Below are 22,976 nucleotides of genomic sequence, written 5' to 3' on the forward strand. Positions count from 1 at the left end.
CAAACTGAGAGAGAAGCCTCAGAAGAAACCAAACCTGTTGACACTTTGATCTTAGACATCCGTGCCTCAGAACTGAGAGAAAATAAATGTCTGGTGTTTAAGTCACCTAGTCCATGGTATTTGTTATGGCAGCCCTAGCAAACTAATACAATGACTAAATATAGGGCAATTTTTTTTAATCTTAAAATTAGTACTCAGAAAGAAAGAACTTGCCTTATAGTCAAAACCTTAGAATATTACAGGTCACTCTGTCAAGTATTTTTTTATTAGATAATGAGGTATAGTTTGGGGAAGAAACATTATTCTGAAATGGCCCTTATCAGTGCTAGTTTGGGGTGTTTTATGAAGGTCACCTGACAAAATTGGTGAAAGGAATCATAATGGCAAGAGGAAATAGGTTATTTCATAATTATATCTTTGTGTATGATTTCAGAATTGCAAATGTTAAATGTTATTTTAAACAAGATTTTATAAAAAACTTTAAAAACCAGTGCATTAAATGGCTTTTTTGTATAGAATAGAATAAATAGGATAGTATCTATTATAATATTTTATGAAAGGTTTGGGAGGCATGTGCTTTGACACAAAATTTCTAGGGATGATATCATATAAAATCTAAAAAGTGCTAGCTCTCTATCTCCAATAATTAGATGGAAGTGAAGATGGCAATTCTGCTTTAGAAATAAATGAGGAAATTAAGCCTCTTTTCAAGATCCCTCACCAGTGTGCCAGGCATGTAAACAAGTCAAGCTGGAAATAAATTCTCCAGTCCCAGGCAAGCCTTCACCTGACTGCAACTCCAAATGACATTTTTTCTGTAACCTCATGAGAGACAGTGAACTAGGAGCCCCCAGCTAAGCAGCTTCTAGATCCTTGACCTGTAAGAAACTGTGTGAAATAATAAGTTTTATTGTTTTAAGTCACTTAATTTGGGGTAAATTGTTATGGAGCAATAGAGCAGGTCTCAGAAATTTACTTGTTACAGTTCTGGTGAACACGGCTTGGTTCTGGTGATAACTGACTTCCTGGTTTGCCCTCTTCTTGCTGTGTCCTCACATGGCAGAGAGAGTGGGAAGGAGTTGTAAATTCCTTCCTGTCTCTTCTTATAGGATGTTAATTCCATCATGAAGATAGAACTTTCCCCATAGTCTACCTCCTAATACTATCACATCAGGGATTAAACTTTCAACATATGAATTTGGAGGGGGGGTGGGAACAAACATTCATCTCCTAACAGCTAACAAAAATTTTGGTACCTGAAAGTGGAATGTCCATAAATAAACAAACAAAAACAAAAAAGAATGAGGAAGAGTAGCTTTGGAACAGAGCAGTGGGTGTAAACTTTTCAAGGACTTTGAGAATAATGTCAGTGAAAGTCTAAACTTTCCTGAAGAGACTGTCATTAGAAACTTGAAAAACTTTGAAAGGGCTGCTGGTTAGATTTTAAAGAAATGCGAGGTGTATATTGTTAAAAAATTTTTTTTTAATGCAATAAATCATATTGTTATATACTCACTGAGAGTTTAGCCACATTGTCATCAATATTAACATGAAAGACGGAAACGTAACCAAAGAAGTAGATGATATGGATAAGGTGATTTTCACACAGAGTGATGAAGGTGCTACCCGGTATTTCCCTGTTGCTAAAAGCAAAATATAAGAGAAGAATGATAAGGTTAAGAAAAGAATGTTCATCAGAAGGAAGTTATGACTTGTTGGTAATGAAGCTTTCCAATCTCTCTGGATATCAATGTTAAAATTAAGAAATGGCTTCTAAGAAAAGATAAAATCCAGGGCATTGCTGAGAAAACATGTTTTAATAATAAAGCGTGGGGCATAACTGTAAGAATTCTTTGTTAAGGCTTCAGAAGGATTTCAGATGGTTGTCTAGAAAACCATTCAATGTCTGATAAGAAGATCAGCAATTTCATCAGAAACCATGATATGGAAAGACTTATCTCCAAGAGATCTGTGGATGTAGTATCTGTTTAATGACTGAGCAAAAATAATATTCATAGAAAACCCACAATGATTTTAAGAGAAGTGTGTTGCAGAAAGAAGTGTTGACAAAGTGTGTTACTTTGAAAGGAATGGAAATAGTATGACATAAAAAGAAGTCTTTGGACCATCAAATTTGTACAGGCAGCAAATAAGTTGAGAAAAGTACTCGGCAGAAAACACAGACTTCCTTTCATAAAAGAATGATCCAGTGGGTGGAAACCAAAGCTCAAAGGATAGAGCCAAGAGTCATGAAGAATCCTTTGTAAACAAAAGTAGGATGGAATTCTAATAAGTAATTTCTAAAACATATGCCCAGCTATATTTCAAAATTCTGTGGCTCAGTGGCCCCTGTGTGCCTTATCAATTCCCACTTTTGGAACAGGTGTGTCTCTAGTAGTTATCCACTGTTTGTTGTGCAGGGAGATAACCTGTCTCTTTAGTTCAGATACTCAGATTGAGAGAAACTATGTCTGAGGAGCTCAGCTTAAGGAAGAATACTCAAGGAGACTCAACTGCACCTGGACTTAACTTAGGTTTTGAGAATCTGGACTTTGATGAGATGATGCTGTAACAAAGGATGGGACTCACATCCATAAGAGTACTTATTGGTGTTCGTGTGTTGATGGGGGTTCTTCTCCATAGCATCATCCAGAGATTCAGGTTCAGAGAGTCTCTGCCATCCTCAGCATATTACTTCTACAGTCACTTTGCTTATTGAAATCCTAGTGTCTGAGAGGTTAAAGTTGAAGATGCATGTGAAAATTTTGAATAAAATTGTGCTTTAGATATGAGACTGGGATAGAGCAGTATACATCTCAACTTCCAAATTTACATACATATAAGTAAATTTAAAAATTATGTGTCATAAATCAATAGCTGATTTTTTTCAGTTACATTCTCTAAAATTTGGTAGTTTAGAGTTGGTCAAAATAGTTATTTTTTTATATTTTTGTAATTGAGAAAATGGAAGATTGCCTTATGTGTAATATCATTTTTTTCTTCAGGCATACACAGGAAACTTTTTTTTAAAAGTCATTAATTCAAAAAAAGTCATTAATTCACTGCTGTGTCACAGTGCTCCCCACAGTGATATAAAGCACAGTAGTCTCTTGATATACTCTGGAAAGACAAGCTTTTTAGTCAAGTAAGTTTGGGAAAAACTGTATACATTTTCTCTCTCATAGTTCATTTTTTAAAAAGATTTTATTTATTTATTTATTTGACAGGGAGAGATCACAAGTAGGCAGAGAGGCAGGTGTGGGGGGGAACAGGCTCCCCACTGAGCAGAGAGCCCAATGCGGGACTTGATCCCAGGGCCCTGAGATCATGCCCTGAGCCAAAGGCAGTGGCCTAACCTACTGAGCCACCCAGACACGCCTCTCATAGAGAGTTCAGTGCATATCAGCATATTATAGGCTGTGAAAAGTTCTTCTATAAAGTTCTTCTATAGAGAAACTAATTTTATTTTATTTGGCCAGCATCTCCCAAACATGATTTATTTAAGAGAAAACCCTCTCCATTAAAAAATACATATAACTTGTGTTTTAGAACAGTTTTAGATTTACAGAAAAATTGCAAGAAAGTATCGTCCCCATATACCTCCTTCCCCCCTCAGTTTCTCCTATTATTAATACCTTGCATTATTGTGGTACATTTATTACAATTGATGAACCAATATTGACACATTATTAGTAAAGTCCATAGTTTACATTAGGGTTCACTCTTTGCATTGTACAGTTCTATGAAATTTGACAAATGCAAATGTTATGTACCATGAATCATGCATAATAGTTTCAGTTCCCTAAAAGTCCTCTGTTCTCCACCTATTCACCTCTTTCCCTAGCATCCTAAATATCTGACAACCACTGTAAAGTTTTTATTGTCTCAATTATTTTGAATTTTCTAGAATGTCATGTAGTTGGAATTATATAGTATGTACTTTTTTTTCAGAAGCTGGATTCTTTCATTTAGTAATATGCATTTAAGTTTCTTCTATGTTTCATTTTTAGTGCTATAATAGTGAATAATATTTAGTGAATAATATTCTACCATATGGATGTACAAAGTTTGTTTATTCATTCACCTATTGAATGGCATTGTGATTGCTTCCAAGTTTGGGTAACTAAGAATAAATCTGCTATAAATGTTCTTGTGCTGGCTTTGTGTGGGAATAGGTTTTCATTCATTTGAATAAGTAAAAGATTTGCTGGACTGTATGATTAGCTTTTTAAGAAACTGCATGGCTGCATTCCAATGTGGCTGTACTATTTTGCTTTTCCATCAGCAATGAATGAAAACTCCTATTGCTCCACATCTTCGTGAACATTTGGTATTGTCAGTGTTTTAAGCTTTAGCCATCCTGGAGGTATGTAATATTATCTCATTGTTTTAATTTGCAATTACCTAATGACATATGAGGTTGAGCATCTTTTTATAAGCTTGTTTTTCATCTGTATATCTTCTTTAAGGGAAATGTCAGTTCAGATCTTTTGCCCATTTTTTAAATTAGTTAATTAGTTTTTTTAATGTTGAGTTATAAGATTTTTGTGTATTTTGGACGCAAGTTCGTTATGAGCTACGCATTTAGCAAAAGTCTTCTCTCAGTCTGTGGCTTGTCGTTTTATTCTCTTAACAATGTCTTTTACAGGGTAAAGTTGGTTTCTTTTTGTTGTTGTTTGTTTTTGTTTTTGTTTTGTTTTGCTTTGTTATTAACAAAGTCCAAGTCATCATTCTCTTTCATGCATTGTGTTTTTGCAGTTACATCTAAAAACTTATTGACAAATCTGTGGTCATCTAGATTTTCTCTTATTTTTTTCTTAAAGTTGTGTATTATTCCATTTTACATTTAGGTCTGATCCATTTTGAGTTATTTTTTGTGACAGATGTAAGGTCTGTGTCTAGATTTTGTTTGTTTGTTTGTTTTGCATGTGCATGCCCAGCTGCTCTAGCACAATTTGTTAAAAAGAGTGTTCTTTCTTCATTAATTTTCTTTTGCTTCTTTGTCAAAGATCAATTTACTATATTTATATGGGTCTATTTCTGGGCTTTCTATTCTATTCTGTTGATCTATTTGCCTGTTCTTTGACTGTTACCACACTGTCTTGATCACTGTAGTTTTCTATTAAGTTTATTTTCAGTTTATTTTTTATTGAACATATGGTGTTATATTATTTTTAGATGTACAACATAATGATTCAGTAATTCTATACATTATTCAGTGCTCAAACCCTTTTTCATATTCCCACCAACAGTGCATTAAGGTTCCTTTATCTCTACATCCTCACTAATATTTGTTATTTTTGTCTTTTTGATTCCAGCCATTTTGACAGGTGTAAGGTAATATCTTATTGTGTTTTTAATTTGCATTTCCTTGATGATTAGTGACATCAAGCATCTTTTTATGTGTCTGTTAGCCATCTGTATGTCTTCTTTGGAAAAAATGTCTATCCAGGTCCTCTTTTTTAAATTAAATTATGGTTTTTTATTTTTAGTCTTTTTTGGTGTTGTATAAGTTCATTATATAGTTTGGATATTAACCCTTTATTGGATATATGATTTGCAAACTTCTTCAGTAAGTTTTCTTTTTATTTTGCTGATGTTTTCCTTTACTTTTCAAAAGCTTCTCATTTTGATGTAGTCCCAATAGTTTATTTTTGCTTTTGTTTCCCTTGCCTGAGAGGACTTACCTAGAAAAACGTTGCTAAAGCTGATATCAAAGACATAGTTGACTATGTTCTTTTCTAGGAGTTTTATGGTTTCAGGTCTCACATTTAGGTCTTTAATCCAATTTGAGTTTATTTTTGTGTATGGTGTAAGAAAGTGATCCAGTTTCATTCTTTCACTGTCCAGTTTTCCTAACAGCATTTGTTGAAAGGATTGTCTTTTTCCTATTATATATTCTTGCTTTCTTTGTAATAGATTAATTGACCATATAAGCATTGGTTTATTTCTGGGCTTTCTGTTTTGTTCCATTGATCTGTTGTGTCTGTTTTTGTGCCAGTACCATACTGTTTTGATTACTATAGCTTTGTAGTATATCTTGAAATTTGAGACTGTTATACCTCCAGCTTTGTTCTTTCTCATGATCATTTTTGGCTGTTCAGAGTCTTTTGTGGTTCCATGCAGATTTTAGTATTATTTGTTATAGTTTTGTGGAAAATTCTGTTGTTATTTTGATAGGGATTGCATTAAATCTGTAGATTGCTCTTTTTTTTCTAGTATTTTTGAGATATAAGTGACTCATAGTAAGTCTTGAATTTGGGTGGTACCATTCTACCAACTATGTTCTTCATTATCCTGTTAGCTATTGCGGGTCTTTTGCCTCGCCAAACAAACTTCAAAATCAGTATGTCAATAACCACAAAATTACTTGGGAATTGTAGTTGTATCTATAGATTAAGTTGAGAAGAGTTGACATCTTAATAAGTCTTCCTATCCATTCACTTGGAATAACTTCTGTTTATTTAGATCTTTATTTTTTTTTTTAAAGATTTTATTTATTTATTTGACAGAGATCACAAGTAGGCAGAGAGAGAGGAAGGGAAGCAGGCTCTCTGCTGAGCAGAGAGCCCGATGCGGGACTCGATCCCAGGACCCTGAGATCATGACCTGAGCCGAAGGCAGCGGCTTAACCCACTGAGCCACCCAGGCGCCCCAATTTAGATCTTTATTTTATCAGAGTTTTGTATCTTTTCTTTTATGGATCTGGTACATGCTTGGTTATATGTATACCTTCTTAGGGTGCTAATGTAAATGGATCCTGTTTTTAATTTAAAATATCAATTATTCATTGCCATTATATAAGAAAGCAGTTGACTTTTTTATATTAACCTTGCTTGTATCCTGTTACCTTGCTATATGCATTTGTTACTTATAGCAGTTTTTTTTGTTCTTATTAGTGTTGATTCTTCAGGATTTTCCCTTCCTCTCTCTCTCTGCCTGCCTCTCTGCCTACTTGTGATCTCTGTCTGTCAAATAAATAAATAAAATCTTAAAAAAAAAAGTATGATGTCAACTGTAGAGTTTGTGTAGATGTTCTCTATCAAATAAAGGAAGTTGTCTTTTATTCCTAGTTTGCAGAGTTTTTATCATGAATGGATGTTAGATGTTTTCAAGTGCTTCTTCTGTGTCCATTGATATTATATTATGATTTTTCTTCATTAGCATGTTAATGTGATGAGACATAAATTAATTTTCAAATGTTGAACCAAACTTGTATATCTGGAATAAATCTCACTTGGTTGTGGTATATAATTCTCAAATTATTAGATTCAATTTGCTAGCATTTTGTTGTGGATTTTTGCATCTATATTCATGAGAAATATTGGTCTGTAATTTTCTTTCCTGGAACGTCTTTGTATGGTTCTGGTATTAAGATAATGCTGGCCTCATAAAATAAATTAGAAAGTATTTCTTCTGCTTCTATTTTGTGGAGGAGATGGTAGGGAATTGGTATCATTTTTTTATCTTCCCATGTAAACATTCTTTCAAAACTCAATCAATAAAATTATTTTGCTTTTAATTAATCACCTTATTATTATTATTTAATTAATTACCTGGTTATTATTTTTATTTTTTGTTTTGTTCCTTATGGATATTTTTGTCTTAGTTTATGTACAATAAAATGCACAGATAGTAACTGTACCATTTGATAAATTCTGACAATTGTACATACCCATTTAACCACCACTCCAATTAAGATATGGAATATTTAAGTTACCCTAGAAATCTCCCTTGTGCCCCTTCCCAGTCAATTCTCCCTGCCCACAAACATACAGAGATAACCATTCTTCTGATTTCTATTACCAAAGCTCAGCTTTGCCTCTTTATGTAAATGGAGTTCTACGTCATGCACTTCTTTTGCGTCTCACTTTTTTCACTCAGTAGGATGTTTTTGAGATTCATCCATATTATTCTGTGTGTCAGTAGCTCATCTCTTTTTTATTTCTGAGTAGTAATATACCACAGTTTGTTTATCCATTCCCCTGTTTGTGAACATTTGAGTTATTTCCCTTTAGAGTGACCATGATTAAAGCTGACAGGAACATTCTTCCTCAAATCTCTTTATGGACTTATGTTTTCATTTAAGGAAGGGAGATAAATATCTATGAGTGCAATTTTTGGGTAACAGGTATGTATATGTTGAGATTTATAAGTTTATGAGTTTTCCAGGATGATTGTACCACTTCCATTTCCACCAGCAGTCTATAAGCATCTCAGTTGTTCTACATTCTCACCGACATTTGGTATTATCAATCTTAAAAAAATTTTTTTTAATCAATTTTAAGGTTGCCTGGATATCTCAGTTGGTTGGGCATCTGCCTTGGGATCAGGTCATGATCCCAGGGTCCTGGGATCAAGCCCCACATCAGGCTCCCTGCTCAGTGGGGAGCCTGCTTCTCCCTCTTCTTATTCCCCTTTCCCCTACCCTACTCACACTTCCTCTGTGTATCAAATAAATAAATAAAATCTTTTAAAAAATTTATCAGTTCTAATTAAATAAAATCTTGTTGTGGTCTTAATATAAATTCTCCCAATGACTAATGGTGATCATTCATATATCATCTTCTGTGAAATTACTGTTCAAGTCTTTTAATCATTTTTTTAGAGGTTTTACAAGTTTTTTTTTATGTATGCTGGATTCAAGTATACTGCCAGTTATATATATCACGAATATTTTCTCTCAATCTGTGGACTTGCTCTTTCATTTTATTAATGAAGTCTTTTATGAACAAGAGTTTTTAATTTGAATTAAGTTCAATTTATCAGTTTTTCTTTTATGGTTGATTTGCTTTTTCCTATCTCAGAAATCTTTGCATATCCTAAAGTCCCACAAGTATTATCCTATATTTTCTTTTAGAAACTTTATTATTATAGCTCTTATGTTTAGGTCCATCTTCCAACTCAAATTAACTTTTGTATATGATGTGAAGTGGAGATTGAGATTTACTTTTCCCATGAAGGTATCCAGTTATTTCAACATCATTTGTTGGAAATATTTTTCTTTTTTTTAAATGTCTTAGTGCCTTTGTTGAAAATTATATGGGTCTGTCTATTCTAGACTATCTGTTATGCTCCACCAATCTATGTGTCTATCTACACTGTCTTTATTAGTGAAGCTGTGTAGTGTTTCTTGAAATCAGTAGACCTTCAGCTTTGTTCTTTTTCAGGACTGTTTCCCTATCTTGAGTTCTTATCATTTCCATATACCTTTTAGAATTTGCTTGTCAATATCTATCACAATGCTTGGATTTTAATGGAATTGGATGGATCTAAAGATAACTTGGAGAAAATTAACATTTCAATAATGAATCTTTCCAATAATAAATATTATTTATCTCTCCATTTATTAGTTAAAAGATATATCTCTTAGTAATGTTTTGTAATTTTTAGTGTAGATGTTTCTTTGAAGTTTTCTTAAATTAATTATAATTATTTATGATGCAATTATCAATGGTATTTTAAAATTTCATTTTCAGGGGGCACCTGGGTGGCTCAGTTGGTTAAGCCTCTGCCTTTGGCTCAGGTCATGATCTCAGGGTCCTGGGATCGAGTCCCACATCAGGCTCCCTGCTCAATGGGGAGCCTGCTTCCTCCTCTCTCTTCTCTCTCTGCCTGCCTCTCTGCCTAATTGAGATCTCTCTCTGTCAAATAAATAAATAAATAAATTCTTTAAAAAAATAAAATAAAATTTCATTTTCTGCTTGTTTAGTTATTAATATAGAGAAATTTTTTAAATTGATCCAGTATGCTGTTACTTTGCTGAATTATTATTTATAATCATTTCTTTGTAGATTCCTTGGTGTGTGTCTGTTATTAACAATAGGGTTTCTTCTTCCTTTCATTTCCCCCCCCTTTTATTTTTTTTTTCCTCTATTGCTAGCTTGGAACCTTTAGTATATGGTGAATAGTAGTGGTGAGAGTGGATATCCTTGTTTTTCCTTTAATATAATTGTAAACCAGTCAATATTATACTGTTACATAAAATCTTATGTGTAAAGGATGCCTGGATAGCTCAGTTGGTTAAATGTCTGCCTTCAGCTCAGGTTATGATCCCAGGGTCCTGTGACTGAGCCTTCCTGCTCAGTGGGGAATGTACTCTTCCCTTCCCTCCCCATCACCCCTGCTCATGCATGTACGTGGATGCATTTCTCTCTATCTCTCAAGTAAATAAATAAAATCCTTAAAAAATAAAAATAAAATGTTATATGTAAGTTTTTAATAGATGTCCTTTTGATATTGAGAAAGTTACCTTTTAAAAAAGTTTTTATTTATATTTCAGTTAGTTAATGTACAGTGTAATATTAGTTTCAGGTATACAGTTTAGTGATTCAGTACTTCTATACAACACTGGTGCTCATCACAATTGTCCTCCTTAATCCACATCACTTATTTAACCCATCCCCCACCCACCTCCCCTCTGGTAACCATCAGTTTGTTCTCTACAGTTAAGAGTCTGTTTCTTGGTTTTCTCTCTTTTCCCTCCTACTTTCATTTGTTTTGTTTAGATTCCACATGTGAATGAAATCATACAGTGTTTGTCTTTCTCTGACTTATTTCGCTTAGTATAATACTCTCTAGCTCCATCCATGTCATTGCAAAAGGCAAGATTTCATTCCTTTTTATGTCTGAGTAATATTCTACTGTATGTATACGAGAAAGTTCCCTTCTAGTCCTTGAATGAATGTTGAATTTTGTCAGGTGTTTTTTCTGCCTCAATTAAGTTAATCATATAATTTTCTACTTTATTCCATTGGTGTAGTGAATTGACTGATTTCAAGTGTTAAGCCAACTTGAATTAATGTGCTATTATGCTTTTGATATAGGTCAACATATTATTATCCTTTTGATACATTGCTGGATTTGATTTGTTAATATTATGTTATGTGTGTATATATGTGTACTTATACATTTATATAGTGCAGGGTCTGATTTGATGATATTTTGTTAAGGATATTGCATGTTATGTTTGTGAAAAAATAATGGTTTGTAATTTTGTGTCCTGTATTGTGCTTTTCAGGATTTTGTAGCTGGAATATGCTGCACCCATAAATAAGTTAAGTAATATTCTCTGCTCTTCTGCTTTTTCTTCTTAATTATTTAGTAGAATTCCTCAATAAAGCAATCTGGTCCTGGAGTTATCTTATGGGGAAGGATTTTCATTATAAAATCAATATCTATAATACATATGGGGTATTCAGATTTTCTTTTCTTTTCTTTCTTTCTTTCTTTCTTTTTTTTTTTTTAGGGCTATTCAGATTTTATATACCTTCTTGTGGTAATTGTGTTTTTCTAGGAATTTTTGATCTATTTGTGTTTCCATCTAATGTTATTGTCAAAAATATTGACAAAGTTATTCATGATATTTTTCTGTTATTTATTATTATTTTTCATGAGTATTGTGCACCTTGTTTTTTTCACTTTTTAAAAATTTTGTTAGTCACCATACAATACATCATTAGTTTTTGATGTAGTGTTCCATGATTCATTGTTCGTGTATAACAACCAGTGCTCCACACAACATGTGCTCTCCTTAATACCCATCACGGGGCTAACCCATTCCCACAACCCCCATCCCCTCTAATGTCTTGGTAGACATTTCTTTAACTCATTTACCTTTTCAAAGAAATAACTTTAGCTTCCCAGATTGTCTCTAATTTTTGAGAGGACTGTTTTCTAATTCATCGGCTGCCAATCTCATCTTTATTATTTCTACTCATATACCTAATCTGAGTTTAATTTGCTTTTTTCCTTTCCCCATATTTGCTAGGTTTAACTTTTAACTATTTTTCTTATACATGCATTTTTAAAGCTAAAAATTTTCTCCACGCATAGTTTTAACTCCATGTCACAAGTTATGATTTATTGTGTTTTTATTATATTTCAATTAAAACTGTTTTCACATACTCCTTGTGATTTCTTCTTTGACACATGATAATTTATATATGTTCTTTAATTCCTAAATATTTGGAGATTTTCTAGATATCTTACTGTTAATTAACTTTTTAAATTTAATTCCACTGTAGCCAGAGAAAATACTCTGATTTTATGGCCAAATATATAATCTTTTTCATAAATATTCCACATTTTGTTCCATGCTTACCCTGCTTGGAGTTCACTTAACTTCCTGGTCAATGGATTTTTTGTTTTTAATCAGTTTGGGGAATTTTCAAATACATTTGTTTACCTGCTGTCCTCCTTCTGAGGTTTTAATCACACAAAAGTTTAGTTTATTTTGTCTCACAAGTCATTAAGGCTCTTTTTCTTTTTTTTCTATCTTTTTCTTCTCTGTGTTTTGATTTGAATAATATTAACCTGACTTCAAATTCACTGTTCCTTCCTCATGTAATCTCTGATCTGCTACTTAGTATAGTAATACAATTTTGTTTTGATATTTTATTTTTTAGTCCTAAGATTTCTAATTGTTTCTTTTTAGAATTATTATAATTTTCTGAAATTCTCTAGTTCATAATTTATTATATTTATCCTTTCCTGTACATTTCTTAACATATTTATCAATTTTTTAAAATTCTTATCTGTTAATTTCAATATATTTATCATTCATAGGTCTCCTTCTGTAGACTATATTTTCTCTTAAATCATAGTTCATTTTTTCCAGCCTCCTTGCCTAACAAGTAGTTTCTTATTTTAGATTAGACAATATGCTTTATTTTATTTTTCATTTAATTTCAATTGGCCAACATATAGTAGTACATCATTAAATTTTGATGTTATGTTCAATGATTCATTAGTTGCTTATAACACCCAGTGCTCATCCTATCAATATGTTTTATTATTAAGGAAGCACCATAGAGATTCCAGATTTTTCATTTTTCTTTAGAGAGAGTTTTCTGTCAGCAAATACTAAATTATACAATTATTTATTTCTACAGAGGCCTGTTTTTAGGGATTTATTAGGGATGATTTATTTTGGTTCTGCCTCAGTCCTAAAGGTTCACGCCTTAGTCCTAGTAGATATAGTCCCTGCTTCAAAGGCATGGTCCTTTTAAGGCTTTAATGGGAAGCTGAGGTATTTACTAATTCACTCTAATTTGGTGGAACTTGAACTCCAAATTATCTCCCCTAGCACTTTATGTGCTGACAACTCTGCTCAACACTTTTCCTTCCAGGTGTACATTCACCTGATGTCTCCCTTGAGTCTTGCCCAGTACATTCATAATTTTAGAGTCAGCCAAGAATTTGAGTGCAGTTTTATACAGGTATGTGCTCTTTTTTCCATGGCTACCTCCTTTCTAGGATATCTTTCCTTAATTCCCAGCTGCACTGGTAACCCAAAATTTAACCTTCAAATCCTGAGTCCAGGAGTCTGAGCTCTACTCCTTATTCTCATGCAAAGAAGGAAGTGCCCTTGGGGGAAAAGTTGGATAAATGTGACTCTTAACCTAATTGACATCTGATCTTTAAAAGTTCATACCTCCTTCAACAACTGCCAGCTTTTGGTTTATCTGCAGGCCTTCCAAGTGACTTTTCTTTGGGGGGGGGGTCCAAAATTTATGGTTGTCATCAGTAAGAAGGTTATTCCTATTCCAGCTATTCTGCCATTACCAGAACTGGAACTTCTCTAATTACCTGGTTGTTATTTAAAACACACTTTGTAAATAAATGAGAAGGCTTATTCAGGAGCTACCTCTAACACTACAGTTGTGGTTCCTGGTTTATTTTCTAGCACGTGTCTCCATAAACATTACATAATTTCCTCTGAGTCATTTCAAACCATTAAAAAAAAAAATCTCACAATGAAGTGTAAACACAAACGGTTTTGAAGTATTGCAGAACCTTATTCAGTATGTCAACCTTGACTGCCTTGAGTTCAGTTTATGTATTGGGGAAGCAAGAGCAATTCTCCCATTTACTGGGAGGTCTCTGCCACCATGTTCCTCAACAATATCGTGTAGACCATGGAAGCCTCAGGCATACAAATCATGCCTGCAGTTTATTATATACTTAGAGCACAGATTAAAGCTTCCACAAAACACCAATAGGTCATGTTACCTATTCTCTTCCAGAGAGTTCATTTTTTCTACATGTCTTTTTTTTTTAATTAAATTTTTTATTTTTTATAAACATATATTTTTATCCCCAGGGGTACAGGTCTGTGACTACATTTCTTATTTTTTAACCAAAAAATTAATTTGCCTTTTAAAGTTTAGTTGTCTCACAGTTTAAGTCCATGCCATCAGGTAGAGAACAAACAGAGAAGATCCAGCTTGGGAGTGAGGTTGTTGAACTTTGTCCTTCAGCTGGATATTGCTTCCAAACTTGGCCACTTTGGAGTTTAGAATTTTACTGGTACAGTGAGTTATAAATTTGTGTATCTCCATGCCAGAAACTATTGTATGTATTTACACCTGTTAATGTATTTTATCCTCACACCAGACACATTTTATAGTTGAGAAGATGGGCACAGAGATTCATTTATTTCCCCCAAGATCACACCCAAGTGTGATCATACCCAAGCATGTTATTTCACTTGAGAACAAGGGAACAAATTTGAACCCATGGTCTATTCTATTACTTATCTATTGGACTATGCTGCCTCTCAAGTCCTTTAATGCCCTTACCCCTAAATTGTAAGCTATAGGGAGTACAAATGGGTCATGCCATTTATTTTGATTTTTACCGCCTCTGATTGTTATGTTTTCTTCCTCATTATTTACATGGTCAGTCTTGCCAGACTTCAGTCAGGCCTAAGTGTTTCTCCCAGGATTATCCGCTTCATCTTAAGAGCCTAGGTGGCATAAAGCCATCTTCCTTGGAAGGCCCACGTTTGAATACTTCTCGATGTACTTCATGAGACACATCTCTTTTAAGTGTCTCCTCCATACTGGGCATTACTTAAGTATTGGGAATAGTATAAGATTGCTGTTGCCCTTGAGAATCTCAGGGTCTAGTGGGCAAGAAATACTTGTATTTGATAAACCTCTGTGGTAGACATATGATCAAAGAGCTGTGGGATCACAGAAGAGGAGGCAACTAAACCCGCAACTAACCCTCTTTGGGAAGCTTGGGGAACACTCCAACAGAAGTCCCCCAGAGCTTGGGGAACACAAACCCCAACAGAAGTGGTTTGTAAACTCATGCTTAGGATATGATGGAAATAGGCAAGTAAATAAGACAGGAAGAACACTTCGCACAAAGGAAACAGTGTGTTCAAATGTATAAGGCAGGGATGAGCATGATTCCTTGGGAGGGCAGTGAGAAGCTCAGCCTAAATGTATGGGATGGAAAAGAGAGGATGAGGCTGTGTTAGCAAGAAGGAGACAGGTGGTGAAGGAACTTTGAACTTCAGACTTTGAATTTTACACTAGGGAAACTGTGATATGGTTATCCCTAATGTATAGCTTGATTTCATTCCAATCGCTTGACACCCAGGCGCGTGCACACGCACACACTCTCTCTCCCTCTCTTGCTCTCTCTTTCTCTCTTGCTCTCTCTCTCCTGTACAGTTCTTTCAGAACTCTTCTTACCTCCACGCTGAGTATACAACTTGACAAGAGAGTACATATTCCTTCATCCTATTGGATTTAAGAATCAGGCTGACTTCAAAAATGCTGCATAATTTTACTGTTGCCCATCCAAAATGGTTTGCCAGGGATGTCAGGGGGAGATCAAAGTGGACAGAAAACCAAAAGCCTTTGAGAAATATACTTCATTATTCTCCTTTCCCCTTCACTTTTACCTTCTTCCTCCCATCTTTTTAATGGGAAAAAAAAGGAAGAATCTAGAATGCATGATTATGCTAAATAACCTGTGGCTCATGCTCATTAATTCTGGGCATGATTTATGTCTGTGTTTTATTTAACCTGTTAAGAAGTAGGATATCAGTTTTAACTAGATACTGTCTTCTTTTTTTTTTTTTTTTATGCTATTTTCAAAGCTATCTGCCCTTTGCCACAGCTGAAAGTCTGAATTGGGCCTTTTGACTTCCTACCTTCCCAGATGTGAGGCTTCAGATTAGACCGAGGTCCAGAATAAATGTTGTTCTAGGCTTTCTCATCTAGTCTCATCCTTTTTTTCCAGAAGCTAATAAATTCTGAAAGTGTTGCCTTAGCCGCTACTGAAGTCAGCCTCTGAAAAAAGACCTGGTGTGCATGACTTCTTGTTTGACCACTGTAATCTCAGAAAAGAGAAATAAAAAGAGGACAGAAAGGGCACTTTCTGACTCATCCTGTCTCTTCTTTCTTTCCAACTATTTTATTTCCCTCCTTCCTTCTTTCCTCCTTTCTCACTCTCTTCCTATTTTCTTATCACTTGCTCCATTCTCTTCTATTTCCACTTTCAAATGTCTTCCTTATATTTCAAAAGATGATTCATTCATTTAAAAATAAATTGAGGGACACCTGGGTGGCTCAGTCGGTTAAGCGTCTGCCTTTGGCTCAGGTAATGATTTTGGGATCCTGGGATGGAGCCCCACTTCAGGCTCCCTGCTCAGCGAGGAATTTGCATCTCTCTCTCCTTTTGCCATGCTCTCTCTCCCCCCATGCTCAAGCTCTGTCTTTGCCTCTCTCTCAAAAAAATAAATAAAATCTAAATAAATAAATAAATAAATAAACAAATAGAATGCTAACAATGTGCCAGGCTCTGTAATAAATTAAGGTTTAAAAAATGAAGGAAAAGGAGCAAAATAAATAGAGTTCCTGCCTTCAGGGAGTGCCCAATTAGGCCTAGGATAGTAACAAGCTGATTAGTTAGAATATCAGTTTGAAAGAGGGTGATGCTTAATGTATCTGTGGTAGAATCGACATGATCTTTGTTAACTTTATAAGAGTTCTCCAATCTCCTAACTGTAAATTTGGGGATTCCATCCTCTTTGCATTTCAATTTGAACTCTGTCTAGATAACATTAGAATTGTAACTGAGAGGTAGATTACCTTGAAATGCTAAGAATTTTTCTAAAAATTTATTTTCTGCATTTTTCAAAATTTATATTAGGAACTCTGTAACTTTAGTAATAAAACTGTCTTTGGAATATAAAACCAATAATGTATATTCTTATGGTATAATTATAGAAAATGCATTGTACCCTTCTTTGAGAGTTTATTTCTCAGAACACTTAAATATAATCTATTTAAAATACTTTTAAACAATAGCATTAGAGTAAAAACAAAGGATTAGAAAAGAGAAAATGCAATACAACTTACCTAAAAATTACCACATTTGTCTGCACGTTCTTCTCTCGTTTCTGCCCATAACCATACACATTTTTCATAGGATCATTGAAGTCTTTATAATCTTGACATGGGAACATATTTTGTCATTCCCTGATTAAATATTTTAAATAATAAAGAAATAAAAAATGTAGACAAAAATTTACTTTCCTCCTAAAGTTCTGCTCTTCAAAGAAAAGCCCTGTCAATAGTTTGTTGTATTTGCTTCTGACCTTTAAATATACATATAAATACTTCGTGTATTTTTTTTTTTTTTTTTTTTTTTTACTCATCTCTTCATTTAGTCATTCAACAAAGTTTAATGAAGTGGCTACTGTGTGGTAGGCATCTGTCCAGGCCCTGGGGATGTCATGAAGAATAGGGCAGGAGTCGTCCATACCCTCATGGAATTTGCAGTCTGGTGGGGTTGGACCGGAGGAAGAGCATTCAGCAAGAAAGATAACATTGGTTGGTAACATTATGGTGATGGGCATCTCTGTATGCCAGTACAAGTTGAGTTACTTCATCATTTTAATAGCTGGATAGTGGTCCATAGTGTGGTTATAACAATCACAATAAAAGGGGCGCCTGGGTGGCTCAGTGGGTTAAAGCCTCTGCCTTAGGCTCAGGTCGTGATCCCAGGGTCCTGGGATCGAGCCCCGCATCGAGTTCTCTGCTCAGCGGAGAGACTGCTTCCCCCTCTTTCTCTGCCTGCCTCTCTGCCTACTTGTGATCTCTGTCAAATAAATAAATAAAATCTTTAAAAAAAAAGAATACAATATTTAGGATTAGACAATATATATAAAATGCACAAATGCATTTAATAAATATTATCTGTTATATGTATCATTATTGCAGCAAGTGAATTGTTATTTTCCTTATACTTGTCCTGTTTCAGGGGCTGGACATGTTGTAGCCAAAGCCCAACAAGTTTGGGTTATAACTGATAGGGTCATTCCATTGCTCATGTCAATCTTATTTGAAACATTTCATGAACCATGTTCCCAAGGAGGGTTGCCTACTCCAGGACATTCAGCAGAGTGATTGGACCATGTATACAAGACCAAGGAATGGCTTCGGTTGCCCTTCTCAATGCTGTGATGCTTTCTGTCTCTGTGTTCTCTCTGACTGCAACCTCTGGCCTTGGCCTTTTCTCTTTGTAGCCTGAAGGGAATGTTGTAGCCCCAGCTTGAAATGTGTCCTTGGACTGCAGTAGCTGAGGCAGTGAAGCTCCCCAGTAAGGCTAATAAACATCTCTTAAATCTGCAAAGCTAAGGAGCCCCCCTGTTAACTCTTTCCATGATATTGTATAAGCTCCTTAAGCTACAAGATGGAAAAATGGGATCTGAAAGTTCCTTTACCATACGAATATGACCTAGTTGATGATTAGCACCTGGAAAACCTCTCCGTTGGTATTCATGTCTTTGTAACTTTCAAGTTAAGAAATGTAAGTTAAGTTCCCCGCTTGGCCTTTAAGATTTTTAATTAGTCTATTTTTTAAATTACACTTATTATTTAGTTAAATGTTTAAAATTAATCTTTTGTTGAAGCTATGGACTTGGTGTCAACTTTTTGAGCTTCTGATTTCCGTCTTACAAGGGAGAACATTTTCTGAGAGATCAACAATTCCCCTGCTAACCTGGACAGCACAGAGATGATAAAGTGTGGGGAACTTATGCACAAAAGGAACAGAAAGGCTTCCGAGCCATGTACATCTACCCTAGTGAACAAATGTTTATTCTCTAGAATGCAAGGAAAGGGCTTGGTGCTTATAGCCCAAAGGAGAAAATGTTGTGAAAAGGAACCCATCTGGGCACCTAGGGTGTTTTTTGCTGTCATTCCTGACCCCCTCTGACCTTCCCCTATCCCTCTTCTCATGGCCCCAAGCCCAGTGATTTGACGAGCCATTCCACTTCTCAACAAGTTATGTTGGTGTTACGTAGAGACAACCTTAATTAAAGTTTGCATGTGGTGAGTGAGAAAGAGAAGGGCATTTAAACTCACTGAGTCAGGCCCTGTTAGGGGGGGAAAAAAAGAGTGTCAGAATGACACAAGGAAAAGCAGGGAGGTGCAAACAGCCATTTGGTTTGAGCTCCGTTGATTCAGGCCAGGGAAGAAGTAATGCCGAGGCCCAAGGGGGTGAGTTAAGGACAGGCTTTCTGCCTTCACTCCGACGTGCTCAGTTTTATTAGTTTAGGCCTGGCGGCTGCTAACATTATTTTAGTATCTATTTTGTGAGTGATTATGTTGTCTGCATGGGCAGGAGGTCAGGCGGGTCAGGTCTTTCTGCTCCAGACCATCTCTGCATGAGCCTTTTGCCTTTAGATCTCACTGAAACTTGCCACCTGTAAAAGCAGACAACCTAATGGGAAAAAGAGCAGCACTTAAAATCCTGTTTTTTCTCCACCGCTCTCGAGTGTAAAGAACGTTGTAAAAATATTTCAAACTGGATTTTTTGTTTGGGTTGTGTTAACTCTTTGTTTGACCGTCGTCACCATTTTCCCACAAAATTTACTTTCAGTAACCAGAGATGTTTTGGGGAAACTGAATATTATGTCTGCAAACAGAGGGCAGCAGTCAGAGAAACCCAAAGGGAGGTTTGCTAATGTTCTGATCGCTTAAACTCATCTATTGTATCATACACAATGACCACGACTTTGGAAAGTTAACAAACCAGTCTATTTTTTAGGGGCTCTCTTTCATTTCTGTCTGAATGAAACATCCATGAATCTTGGACCAGCTCCAAGCACAATGTTTTTGATAGCCAACACCCAAAAGAAGGGAAGTCTAGATTTTAATCCTGACTTCTTGTCCAACTGCTGGTGTGACCTTGGACTCATCATTATGTCTTTGTGCCTCAGTTTAACTTCTTTTTAGGGGGGAGGGTCAGAGGGAGAGAGAGAGAATCCTAAGCAGGCACCAGACCCAGCACAGAGCCTGACACACGGCTTGATCTCACGACCCTGAGATCATGACCTGAGCCAAAATTAAGAGTCAGATGTTTAATCAACTGAGCCCCTCACAAGGCGCCCCTGAGTTTAGCTTTTAAAAGACCCTACTTGCCTCACTGTTTGAGGGATTGAGCTCATTATTACTATTACTACTCTAAGAACTGTTAGATTGTGAAGCAGGAATCATCTGCTCATGCCTGTGGACCAAAGGGCAAGGGTATAGATGGACCCATGTGGATTTCCTCTCTGAACCTTGGTTTCACCCAGCAAAAGATTCATTTTAACCAGCAGGGGCTCAGGCCCTGGAAGTCCAGCAGTATGGGGGTATGCATCTAGTAAGAGCCACAGGCCTCACTTCTTCCCATGCTCTGAAACCACTCCGGCCTGCCACTAAGTGTTCTGGAAATCTTTCTGTATGTTTATTCTTTTGTTCATGGAACAAATACTTGTGGAACACCAGCTCTGCTCCAGGCATCGTGCTAAGGTGCTCTAGTACCCACCACCAAATTCCTGTTCTTCTGCACCTCTTCTCAATGAAGAGATAATGCATGTTCAACAAATTAATACATACATCATGTCAGATGGTGATAAGTGCTTTGAAAGAAAGCTTAGCAGGATCAGGGAATGGGAGAGGATGTCACCTCTCATGAAGTGACCATGATCAAACAATGAACAAGATTAAGTGAAAGACTGTGCAGATCTCTAGGGAAGAGCATTTCAGGTAGAAGAAGAAGCACAAAGGCCCTGAGGTAGAAAGTGTGGGAATGTCTATAGAGAGCAAGGGGTCCTGTGTGGAAGAGCAAAGTGAGTGAGGAGGACATTGGTAGGAGTCTAAGGAGGTAAATAGAGGATAGCTTGTGGGTCTGTGGGACAAGTTAAGTAATTTGGATTTCACTTTGAGTGAGATGAGGGAAACCAGTGGCTGTTTTACAGAAGTGTTTTACAGAAGTGTTACAATCTGACTTTTTCTTAAGAAGAGCCACCTGCTGCCCCACAGAGAGTAGACTGAAGAGGTCAAGAGTAGAAGCTATGGGACTAGTTAGAAGTCTAACTCGGTGGAGTAGTTGAATGACGACAGTGATGTGCATTAGGATAATAATACTAAAAGGGGTGAAAGGTGGTCTGACTTGTAATGCATTTCAAATGTTGTGAAAGGATTGATGATGGTTTGGATATGGAATATAGGTGAGAGAAGTCAGGAATGATAGCAGAGCAAGTACGTGAATGGTGCTGTCATTAGAAAGAAAGAACATCATGGAGGTACGGCTAGCTTGGGGGCTTCAGAGTCTAGGGAAAATCTAAAACTGTATTTCAGGGGTTCCGGGGTGGCTCATCGTTAAGTGTTTGCCTTCGGCTCAGGTCATGATCCCAGAATCCTGGGATCAAGCCCAGCATCAGGCTCCCTGCTCTGTGGAAAACCTGCTTCTCCTTTTCCCACTTTCCCTGCTTGTGTTCCCTCTCTCGCTGTATCTCTCTCTGTCAAATAAATAAAGTCTTCAAAAAAATGAAACTGTATTTCAGGTGTGACTTATAGGAATCTGTCTGGAAAGCGGAGCACCTGCTTCTTAAGGCAAAGCTAATTCATAGTGGATAAAGGGTTAAGGACGGTCTCATGTGGGTCAGAGGTGGGAGGACCTATTTTACAGGGAGGAAACCACATCTAAGCTGTGACACTTGGATAAGAAAATGTCACGGTGAGGCAGATACCATCATTTGGCCATGTATAGCTAGTACTGACCACTGGACCTCTATGATTATTGGGTCTGGTTAGAGGTGGGCTTCTGGTTAGGGTCCTTAGTGTCTGGGGTTTCAGATGTTGTTCTAAACAGCAGCATGATCGGGGTGGGACAGGTCCCCCTACTTCCTACCAACTGCCTCTCCCCCAGCATTCCTTATTGCTCCCTTCCCAGCAAAGTGGCAGTGAACACTAGAAGGTCTTAACTGCAAAGCAGGTAAAGCAGAAGGGACAGAAAAGCCCAGAGTAGGCAACTTTTAGGAGTTTGCCACTCCACAATAGACAGAGGTACATGCAGGTAAATTTGAAGATAGAAGGGTTCCACTATGGACCTAGGGTAGGATGTTAAAGGATGTTAATTTATTTCTTTCTTCTTCCTTCTTCTTTCCTTTTTTGCTTTCCTTTCCTCACTCTTCTTTTTCCCCTTCTCCCTAGCACCCCTTACATTAAGCATTCCTGCTTTCAGCAAACATTTTTTCAATGCCTGCTGTGTACCAGTCACTGTGCTAGGTCTTGAGTACTCTCAGAAAAAACATAGTTCAACCTGCCCAAAGCTAAAAATTTAATGGGGGGAATTGTCTCCTAGGTCAGTGCAATAGACAAAAGAGTAGGGAACAGGGGCCATGGAAATTACCTGACCACACACATAACTATAGTCTGTTTCACTGTAAAATATGACACCACCCTGCTCTAGGCTCTCTTTGTTCTCTTGTATGTTTCTGTTGGGTGAATGATAGGCCTTCCTTGCTTGCAGGTTTATTCAAAGTCTTATCACGCACACCACTCCAAGGTTCCATTTCCACAGCAGAAGTTGACTTATTGTATGAAAGGACATTATTATTGGCTTGATGCCTTATAAGAAAATACTGTTTGTTTTTGTTAAGGAAAGTATTTTTATTGACATCCTAAGCAGGAAAGCATAGCAGTTAAGAGAATGGGTTCTGGAATGAGACAAATCTGGGTTGAATCTATGCCCTGGCATTTAATAGCTGTGTGATCATGGACAATTAACTTAGACTTTCTTAGCCTCAATATCCTCATCTGTAGAATGGAAATAATAATTATACCTAGCTCATGGGATTGTCAGAGATACTAAACAAGATGGCATAGAAGAAGTGCTGC

At 36.1% G+C, this 22,976-nt stretch overlaps 1 long non-coding RNA gene across 1 annotated transcript in view; it reads left to right on the forward strand.

The window, feature by feature from the left end:
- Window positions 1-11,043, forward strand: part of LOC116575364 — an 87,544-nt gene extending 76,501 nt beyond the window's left edge. The window contains exon 3 of the long non-coding RNA XR_004279734.1: window positions 11,021-11,043. This is a non-coding gene — a long non-coding RNA (uncharacterized LOC116575364). The remainder of the gene's footprint in view (window positions 1-11,020) is intronic.
- The last annotated feature ends 11,933 nt before the right edge of the window (window positions 11,044-22,976 follow it).

This window comes from Mustela erminea, chromosome 16 (genome assembly GCF_009829155.1).
Source record: "Mustela erminea isolate mMusErm1 chromosome 16, mMusErm1.Pri, whole genome shotgun sequence".
NCBI lineage: Eukaryota > Metazoa > Chordata > Mammalia > Carnivora > Mustelidae > Mustela > Mustela erminea.